Source organism: Arachis ipaensis, chromosome B02 (assembly GCF_000816755.2).
Source record: "Arachis ipaensis cultivar K30076 chromosome B02, Araip1.1, whole genome shotgun sequence".
NCBI lineage: Eukaryota > Viridiplantae > Streptophyta > Magnoliopsida > Fabales > Fabaceae > Arachis > Arachis ipaensis.
Window position 1 is genome coordinate 79605783 of NC_029786.2, and position 11097 is coordinate 79616879.

Below are 11097 nucleotides of genomic sequence, written 5' to 3' on the forward strand. Positions count from 1 at the left end.
TTACTATATACTAAATATTGTTTACAAAATTCAACTCTCTCAATTTAGATCTCACCGTGTGGACCTGTATATCAATTATGTTCATATCATTTTGACTCTTTATCTTAGGTAAATTATTTTGGTTAACTTGTTAACTAATACAACTTTTAAATATAAAATTCAAAGAAAGACTAAAGAAGTTTGGTCATTAAGGTTTTTTATAGTATTATTACGAATCTAGTGCAATTGTTCAAGTCTATAAATTACTTGATAAGTTAAGTTACAAAACCATATTTGTGTTACTATATCAGACAAAATACCAAGTCTTAGTGCACAACTCGTTTCCCCTTTACACCTTTAGTTATGGCGGATGAAATCATTAACACCAACTAGGCTTTTCTACAACAACATTCTTGTCATTCAATTCCTGAATTGTCCAAATTTATGTTTTACGATGGGTAACCGGAGATTAATGGGTTGGACTTATAAGGTTAGCCCAAACGTTAGGAGGAGGTAGTCTCCGACTTGGTTTTGCATCTGGGAGCCGTCGCCCGACTTGTGTGTATGAAGGAATGGGGGGTGGTACCTGTAAAGACACTTCGATGCCTAAGTCAGCAAAGGGTTTAGCAGATTTTAAAAGTATTGGAACCTAGAGATACCTGAGGGGTATCAGTGTATTTTATAGTGGTGAACCAATAACCACCGTTAGAGTAATTCTACCTTTTAAAGTGGGTAACCGTCCCTTTATCTTAGGGAAGTTGAGATATGGCTCCTGGAAGTGGGTTGAGAGATTTTATGGGTAGTTACTTATTTGAATAAGTGTTATCTGCCAGCTATATCCTTCGATCTCGACTTCTTTGGAGTGGAGTCTTGACGGAAGAAAAATGTCGGTAAAGATTTCACAAAAATTATCGCGTTGCAAGTATAGTCTAAACCGACAATTAAACCTCAATCAAAATTTAATTTGTTTGTCACTAAAGTAAACCCAATAAAAATAAACCGAAGTATTTAAACCTCGGGTCGTCTCTCAAGGAATTGTAGGGAAGTGTAGTTATTATTGGTTATGAGAAAGTATATTTTTGGATTTTGAAATAAGGAACAAGTAATGTAAATGATAAGGAAATAAAATAACAATTAAGAAAAGTCCTAGCAAGGATTAATAATTGAAATTCCTATCCCCATTATCATAGTCACTTGTGATGATAATTGTATTTTACTCTCACTTAGTTAACCTCTAACAATTGAAGGTAGGTCAAGTAAACAATTCAACTTGAGTTCACAAGTCCTAATCAAAGACTAGAGTTAGTGAAGTTCAAGCCAACTAGCAACTTTCAATCACCAACCAACAAGAGACTTTGACAATTCAAGAGTTTCCAAATTACTCAATCTAAGCTAAGAACATAAAAAACTAATTTAAAATCCAACCAAACATTTTATCAAACACTTGGTGGGTACAAAATAAAAGCATGGAAAATTAACAAGAGATAATAAAATCTAAACAACCAATTGCAAGGAATCAATAACAACAAATAAAGAAAGAAGCCATAAACATGAAACATAAAATTGCATTAAAAGGGAATTGAAAGTAATATAAGAGTTCATAAACTAAATGGGCAAAATAAATGAATCAATAAGATAAGTAGATAACTAAAGTGCTAAAATAAGTAAGAGTAGAAGAAAACTAATTAAACTAAGATAGAAATTTGAAATTGAGAAGAACTAAAAGAAACTCTAAAACCTAGATAGAGGAGAGAGCCTCTCTCTAGAAAACTACATCTAAAACCTAAAGTTGTGTCAATAGAGTGTGAATGAATGATTCTCCCAGCTTCACTCTGCAGCCTCTAATATGTATTTTCGGGCTTAGAACTGGGCCAAAAACAGCCCAGAAATCACCCTAGCGTTTTCTGTAAATTGCAGCATGTGACGCTCTGTCACGCGTACGCGTCGTTGGTCATTTTCCCGGTCACGCGTACGCATCATCCACGCGTACGCGTCGCTTGCCTGATGCGCTGGTCATGCGTACGCGTCGTCCATGCGTGCACGTCGTTGCCAGCTTCTCAAAACATCAATTTCTTGTGTTCCTTCCACTTTTGCATGCTTCCTTTCTATCCTCTAACCCATTCTTGCCCTGAAAAATCTGAAATCACTTAACACACATATCACGGCATCAAATGATAATAAGAGAGAATTAAAAATCAGTAATTTAAGGCTAAAGAAGCATGTTTTCAATCAAAGCACAAAATTAGAAAGGAAAATGTAAAACATGCAATTTATATGCATAAGTGTGAGAATAATGGATAAAATTTGCTCAATTCAATACAAAATAAACCGTAAAATAGCGGTTTATCAATCTCCCCACACTTAAACATTAGCATGTCCTCATGCTAAGCTCAAGAGAAGCTATAAAGAGTGAGATGAATGGTAAAACTTATGAAATGCAACCTATCTATATGAATGCAACTAAATGCAAAATGCTTCTACCTACTTGGTTAAAAGTAAATAAATTTTTCAAGAACAAATATGAATTAGATCTCACTAATTCAAATCATGAAATAAAATACAAGTAAACTTGCAAGAAGAAAGCTTATGAAAGCCGGAAACAAAGAATCGAGCATTGAACCCTCACCGGAAGTGTATACACTCTAATCACTCAAGTGTTTAAGGTTCGATTCTCTCAATTCTCTACTAACCTTGCTTTCTAAGACTTGCTCTTCTTCTACCAATCAACAGAAATTTAATGCACAAATACACATATCAAGAGGTCTTTTAAGGGTTGTAATGAGGTTAGGGTCAAGGTAAGATTGTATTTGGTCAAGTGGACTATAATCAGAATCCTTGATTAATCTAAACTTTTCACCTAACTTAAGACAACCCATGTAATTAGAATATAAAATTCAACTACCCATTAACTATCTTTTCCACATGTTCATGCATCCCAATTTTGAATACAGTACATATGCATTGCTATCATCATTTATTTTGGGACATTTTGTCCCCTTTTATTATTATTATTTTTTTCTTTTTTTTTCTCTTTTTTTTTATATTTTTTTCGTATTTTTCTCAATGCGTATGATTAAGGTATTGAATGCATGAATATATTCTCAACATTTTTTTCACATTTTAATAAAAATACACAACACCCAATTCCCAAACCAAACGTTTTCAAACCCAATTTCCCCACACTTAATTCATGAGCACTCTCACTAGTCTAAGCTAACCAAGAATTCAAATTAAGGACATTGTTTTTCGCTTAGAGTTAATGATGTGCTAAAATAAAGAACAAAAGGGGTGAAATAGGCTCAATATTGGTTTGCAAAGGATAATGAAATGGTAAGGCCATATGGGTATGTAAGCTCAGTGAAACAAGGCCTCAATCATATAGGTGCATGCATACATCAAACAATGGAAATATAGAATTAAGCAACACAAAGATCACAATTCTAGAAAGAAGAACACACACCAAAACAGAATATTAGTTGATAAAATGCAACCAATGAAATAGCCTCAAAATCTCACTGATTTGTGTTCTAGCTCAAAACTATGTTCCAAAAAAAAATTTCTTCAAACAAGTTCAATAAAAGTGTCAATTCAAATTAGTGAAATGCTATAGAATAGTTTCTTGGAAAATAATTCATCACTTCAACCAAGTAGTACATACATGCAAGCAATGAACTACACATGCAATCTATCATGCAATCAACTCATTAACAAAGAAAACTAAACATTGGTGTTGAAAAGAAAGTAACTAACCCACGGAAGTCGGTATCGACCTCCCCACACTTAAAGATTGCACCGTCCTCGGTGCATGCAAAGATGTGCAAGTGGACGGGTGGCTACAACTGATGCCTTTTCTCCAAAGCTTGTGCAGATGGACTTATTTGTTGCCCCATTGAGAAGCTTTTCCTTTTCCCTCCCGATGGCTATCCTGAAAGAAGATAAAAAGAAAGAAATGTAACCCAGAAACAAAGATAAGAAAACAAATAAAATATGGGTGGGTTACTGCCGAATAATGAGGGTCTCAACTACATGGTAGCTACAACATGCAAGTGAGAAAACAGTAGAAGCACATGGCATATCAATAGTGTAAAAAAAATTGCAACAATGGGAGAGAGAGTGGGTCATGAAAGACAGTATAAGTGCACATCGATGCAAATGGAATACAAGTATCATAAAAAATTAGCATTGACCTATGAATAATAATACCCAACAATTTAAAACAAGTCACGAAGTACCAAAATAATGCAAGAAAAGATGCAACAGTTGAATAAAAATATTTAACACCAATAGAAAAATAATAAACTTAGAAAAGACAACAAAAACATGCACAAAGTAAAAATGCAATGAATTAAAGTATACAAATATAAGAAGTAAAAGAGAATGAAAAATAATAAGGATGAGAAGTTAAAGAAATGAAGAAGAAGAAAGTAAGAGAGGAAGAGGAAAGAAGGAGAAAGGAGAGAAGAAAGGAGAAAGAAATGAAAAACAGGGCGCAACGCGTAAGCGTCGCCCACGCGTACGCGTGGGTTGCAGTAAGAAGAAGTGACGCGTAAGCGTCGTCCAGGCATGCGCGTGGATGCCCCAAAATGAAAAATGACGCGTGAGCGTCGGTCACGCATACGCGTGACTACTGTCCGTGCCAGACACACGGTTGCAGCACACCTCCAGCCCAACTCTCTGTCCAATTACCACACTACGCCAATTTTCATTCCACGCGTACGCGTCGCTGACGCTTACGCGTGGATTGGCAAAATTGCAGGTGACGCGTATGCATGGGTCACGCGTACGCGTGGGGTGGCTTGTGCGCCAAGCACCCCCTTCAGCACAGTTCCAACGTAAGTTTCTGTTCATTTGAGTGAAGAGCAAAATTCCATTCGACGTGTGCGCGTCGGCCACGCGCACACGTGAGCTTCCCCCCGTTTTTTTAATAAACTAACAAGCTGCCAAGATAAATCCAAATATTATTAAACCAGTAAAACCACAACTTAAACTAAATAATTCTAACTAAAAATAAAAATTCAATTTATTACCAACATAAATAAAAGATAAAATTGGAAGAGTTTACCATGGTGGAGTATCTCCCACCTAGCACTTTTAGTTAAAGTCCTTAAGTTGGACAGTTGGTGAGCTCCTTGTCATGGTGGCTTGTGCTTGAACTCATCTTGAAACTTCCACCAACGCTTGGACTTCCAATAAGCTTCAACATTCCCAAGTGAAGTCACCAAGCCTCGATGAAGTTCTTTACAAGTTTTGAGCTCCCAAAATTGATCATCATGTATGCCGAGATCCCAAATCCTGTTTCTACACCCGTCCTCAAGTTGATCATTATTGTTCCAACCGGGTGGCAAGCAATCCGAATTCTCAATGCAATACCAAACTCTTCTCTTAGATCCCAGCAAGTGATCACTAGTCCAACCCTTGCATCTAGCTCTTGAAATCTCAACCTTGATGAGTCTCGATTTGTAATTCCAACCACTAAACATCCTTCTCTTTCGCTTCATTCCACAAAGCCTCCTAAGTTAGCCATCGGTTTCAAGAATACCAAACGCAAGTGGGATAGTAAAGCGAATAGAGATAAGTTTTACCCACTCAAATGAAGTAGTAGATGGCAGCCTAGGTAGAGAAGTCTCCAACGATCTTGACAAAGCATATTCAACTCTCGTCCATCCTTTTCGAAGGACTTCTACCTCCACATCATTCTCAAACTCAATCAGAGAAGGTTCTTCATACCCAAGGAGTTCATTTGCGGATGTAGATTCATCACTAGAAAGACTTGATTCATGATCATCATCACCAAGGGAACTTGCCTCTTGATCTATTCCATCCAATTCTTCATAAGGAATATGCATTGGAGGTTGTGCACTAGCATCCTCAACATCGATTTCAAGCTTCTTGGAGGAATACTCTTCTACTCTAGATTCCCATGGAGGTTCAGCATCTCCTAAGTCTTCAACCACTTTTTCCTCTTCAACTATTACGGCTTCCTCCACTTGCTCCAAGATGAAGTCACGTTCCTCACTTTCCACCGGAGTTTCTAGTGTCTCCTTCATGCTACACTCTTCTATTGATTCTCTACATGTATTGTTTTGCATCAACATTAGTATCCAGTTACACAGGAAATTTCTTAAAAGCTAGATTACACTGTGTTATAAGTCCTTGTCTCTTTAATCATAACTTGTAAAGATTTTGACTAAGGTTTTTTGTTTCTAGGTTTAGATAACAATATAACACAGTATTTTCTATGAAATTTTTTCTTTTTTTTTAATTTTATTTTATGGATTTAAGATCGCATATATAGTTATAGAGAAAAAAAAATACTAATGTTCCACAAAATTAAGTTTTGTGGAATCACTTTATGTTAAAGAATGTGTCACACCTAAAGTCCTAAACTTTGTTTTGGATGAACAGGGGGATCTACGTGACTACGTAATAGGACTTAAGGTGGAGTTATTGTAATGTCCAAATTTTCAAATAGGAGAATATATAAGAAAAAAAGTAACAGTTAAAAATAACATACTTCAGCTACATATTCATTCATCAATATATATTATGAGAGAATTTAATTTGATCACTGACCTTTTTTTTTCCCTAAACAACAGATTATATGAGACATTATGAACCTTGCAAACAAGAGTTCGGTGATTGGCCTCAAGCACTTCTTGCAATTGGAACCTTTGGGACTAATAGTAATAATCAGAAAGAAGATTCAGAAAAGACTAATAAGGCCAGAGCACTTCTCTCTACTTTCTCTTTGTCTCTCGCCATTAGCCCCCCATCGCCACTATTCACCACCGCCACCCTCACTCACTCTCATTGTTGGTCACTGGTACGGATTTTCTAACCACAACTTACCGGCAAGTGTACCGGGTCGTACCAAGTAATAAATTCAAGTGAGTGAGTATCGATCCCACGAGGATTAGTGGACTAAGCAAGCAATGATTGATTAATTGTTATAGTTAGACAAGTTGAAATGAGAGTTTTGAATATCAAATAGCATAAAAGACAGTGAATTAAGAAAACAAACAGTGAATGATTGAGAAAATAGTATGAGAAGAGAGTTAAGGCTTTGGAGTTGTTTACATTTTCATATTAACATTCAATGTCAACTACGTTGATCATGCAAAGATTGAGTTTATGGCAAATCCTAAGTGATTGAATTCCTATTCCTAGGCAATTCAATCTCCTCTAATCCAGCCAACCATCAATTCCTTGATCAATCAATTGTGTTAGAAGGTTAAGTTCAAAATCTGATTTATAAATCACACAATCCTTAAGAATCCAAAAATAATTCGATTATGTGTCATGTATCACATTAAATCCAGACAATTAAGGAGTTGTGAGAAAAGGTTTCAAGCTTTAATTCTAGTGATGTAACTTTTTCAAGATTCAAAAGGATTCAATTTAGATTAAGGTTATTTTCCAATACACACTAATCCGTAGGATAAATAATGAAACCAATTCTTAAACATAAATCAATGCATTAATCAATAGTAGAAGAACAAATAATTATTAATTCATCAAAGTAAACAGAGCTCCTAAGCTTAACAATGGAGGTTTAATGGCTCATGGTGTAGAGAAAAATCTGGGAGTAAAAACTGTAAATTGTGGAATGAGGAATAGGAGAGAAGATCTCTGCAAGGGCAAATCTCTATCCTATTTATAGTCCTAATTGTAATTGATTTAAAACTTAAATTAAAAGCATAACAATATCCTTTCTATTGATTTATTTAGATTTTAAAACAAATATATAACAGGCCTTCCGTGAACTTGCGCAGTGTTTGTTTTGTCATACATGTCCATCAAGAGATGGACACGGTGGTACATGTCCAACGTTTGGTTCATTAGACACAAATTTTCGATGGACACAGTGGCACACAGAAGCACATAAAATACGTGTCTTTAGTGTCTCTCCTTTACTCTAAGACACTGAGACACAAATTATAAGACACAAACTTTCTTAATATTATCCCTTCTTTTTTTCTTTAATTTCAATTTTATTCTTTATCCATTTCCTTTTCATCTTCTCCTTCTCTTTCTCTTTCTCTGATTCACCTCCTTCCATTATACACTCTCATCTTCTTCTCCTACTCTTCCTTCATTCTACCACCGTCTCTCTCCTTTGCACTTCATCGTTGCCATGGCCACTACTGTCATCTCTTCCTTCACACGTCGCAACCACTGTCGCGTTCCTTTGTCATGCCGTCTTTGCCATTGTTGTCTCCTCCTTCATGTGTTGTTGCAGTCACTGTCGTTCTCCTTTTTTCTCGTTGTTGTTGCCACTATCGTACCTCTCTTTTCAGATCTGCCTCCGTCTCTCTTCCATGCCTCTGCCTCTTCCACCATGTGGTCATCTATTTTGCTCTGGTTCTATTCCTGCTACTTTTCCTTTTCCAGTTCTTTGAGCTTTTTTTTGTGATGAGAATAATTTTTTGTTTTTAATTTCAATTTTAACTTTTTTGTTTGTGACTGTAACTAGATTGTGCTTTTCACATGCAAGATGAGAAGAAGAAAATCGAGGGAGAGCTATCTGTTTTTTTATTTGAATTTTGATTAACCTTGTTGTTAGAGTGATTTTGTGTTAATTTGTTGATTTGTTGAATTAAATTTGTAATTGCGTTAAAAATTATTAATGGTGATAATCTGAGTTAACAATTTAACATAATAATAGTGATGGTGATAGAGATAGAAAGGTGATAATGGTGGTAAGGTTAATAGTGTCATTTTATTAGAATTGTAATTTGAATGCAGTGTCATGTACTTGAATACCAAACAAAGTTAAAAATTTATGTTCCATTGTGTCTGTGTCATTTTATGTCTTTATGTCTATGTCTTATGTATGGTCACCCACTAACCAAACGGAGTCTTGATGCACGCATGGGGACCACCTTGATTCTCCTCTCAATGCTAAATACCGGGTTAGTGGTGTTTAGCGACACGACACCAGTCCAGAATGGTGACATGCAAATCAATGGCTCCGGCGCTAAACGTCAATGAAATGTCGTTTAACGCCAATTGTCCAGTAAGCCTTGCAAGATTTACGAGGTACTCGACGCTAAACGCCGAATTGTGGCGTTTAGTGCCACGTGTCCAGAGAAGAATTGGTCTTGTTGAGCTTGCACAGTCGTGCGTACGCGTAATAGATGCGTATGCATGAAGTCCCTTATTGCACTAGTGATGCATACGCATGCATGATGTGTACGCATGAGTCCTCCTTTGCTTCTTTATGAATTTTTCACCAAATCTTCATTCGAATGCTTTCTGAAAACAACAAACAGCCACAAAAACTCAAAGTAGCATCCACTAGGGTATAATTCACTAAAATCCTCTAATAAATCAACAAAGTATCCTATAAATCACATAGAAAAGACACTAATGATGCTCACGCATCAGTCATTGCCACTCAACCATTGTCGCCGCCTCAACATTGTCACGTCCTGCACCGTTACGGCCTCCTCCAATCGGTCTTCTCTTTCTCTGGTTAGTTTCTTTTGATTTTTTTCTCAACATTTGGGGTTTAGGGTTTGTTTAGTTGTTTGAAATTTTTTTGAAATTGTTAATTTTCGGAGTTTATATCTCTATTTGTTTATTTTATTAATTTAATTTAATTTGTGCGTGTGTATTGCAGAAATTTACAGTAAAAATAAATAAAGGTTCATTTTTTGTGATTGTTTGTGGGGATCAAGAAAAGTCAGCTTCATAAAAATAAGTAAAGGTTCAGTTTACTATTTCAGTTTCTGTGTGCTTGTTTGTATATTTTTTTCTAATTTTTTTCCATTTTGTGAAATTTATTTCCATTTTGAACTTGAGGAAAAATACCTTGTCTTTTTTTGGATAGAAATGTTTTGATGGATTGGAATTTGCATTTTGTGTATTTTAGAAGGAATTGAGGGATTGAGTGTGTTGGCATTGCAGATTGGTCTGCATATGATTTGCGTTCTCACTCGATAATGACCATTAGTTAATATACTTTGAGTGATATCTTTATTAAACCAAGATATAGTTCTAATAAATGAACACTATGGTAACTTTGGTAGTTGGTATAATTCAAATTGTGTATGTTAACTACAAGATTAAGGAAAATAAATATAATTCATGTGCTTTGTTGATGGTGGCATATTGTTGAGTAAAATATATTTTTGTCATTGAAAAAGTTAATTGTTTGATCTATCAGTTATTATACATTTGAAGTTTCAGTTTTTGCCGTCTAGTGTTTATTGTGCATTTGATTAATAAAGCAGAACTTTCAACTTTAAAACAACATACACGGGACTTTAATGATCTCAAAAAATTGGAAAGGGAGTAAGCTTAGAAGTAACTATATTTAATGGGTCATACTGTATATTATAGTTTACTCTATGTTGTAATATCATAACGGTTTTATTAGGTAGATAATGATTTTTTTAAATAATGTGATTAATAGACTTTAGAATCGATCTAATAAAGTAAAATAACACTCCAGTTCAAATTACCTCCTAAACCTTAACATTAGGATAATCATCTGCACATCTAGTGAATTAAACATCCAGCCATTATTAACTATACATGAGTAAATTGAATCAAAAGAAATAACCATCCAATTAAAAATAATCAGCATAATCATCTGCATACCTATTGAATTGAACATCCGACATATCCATTATTCACATTGTTTAATATTCTCATTGTCTACCTATACTTTTTTATATCCTAATCACTAAATAAATCTTTTAACATTATATTATATGCCTGTGGATTATTCCATTCTCATTGCAACTTTTGTATTTGATATTTTTTAAGAAAAAAGTGGGGTTCCGTTGGTGGCTCAAGAAGAATTTTCAGAGCCTAAGAAAGGGGAGGTGTGGTTTAACGTTAATAGTGTTTATATATAAACTAGTCTCTGAAACTTGATATATAACACTAAAAAATTTTGGTACCCGATAATTGACATGGTTTAACTTTGAATTTTGTTATATATATATAGAATTTTATTAGTTTAAGTATGATGTCATTAAAACTTTGAATTTTGTTAGTTTAAAAATTATTAAATTTAAATATTTAAAATTATATGTTAAATTTTTAAATAAGTTTTTAAAAAAATTAAAATTTAAGTTTATCATCGGATTTATTGTTGGTTAAATCCGT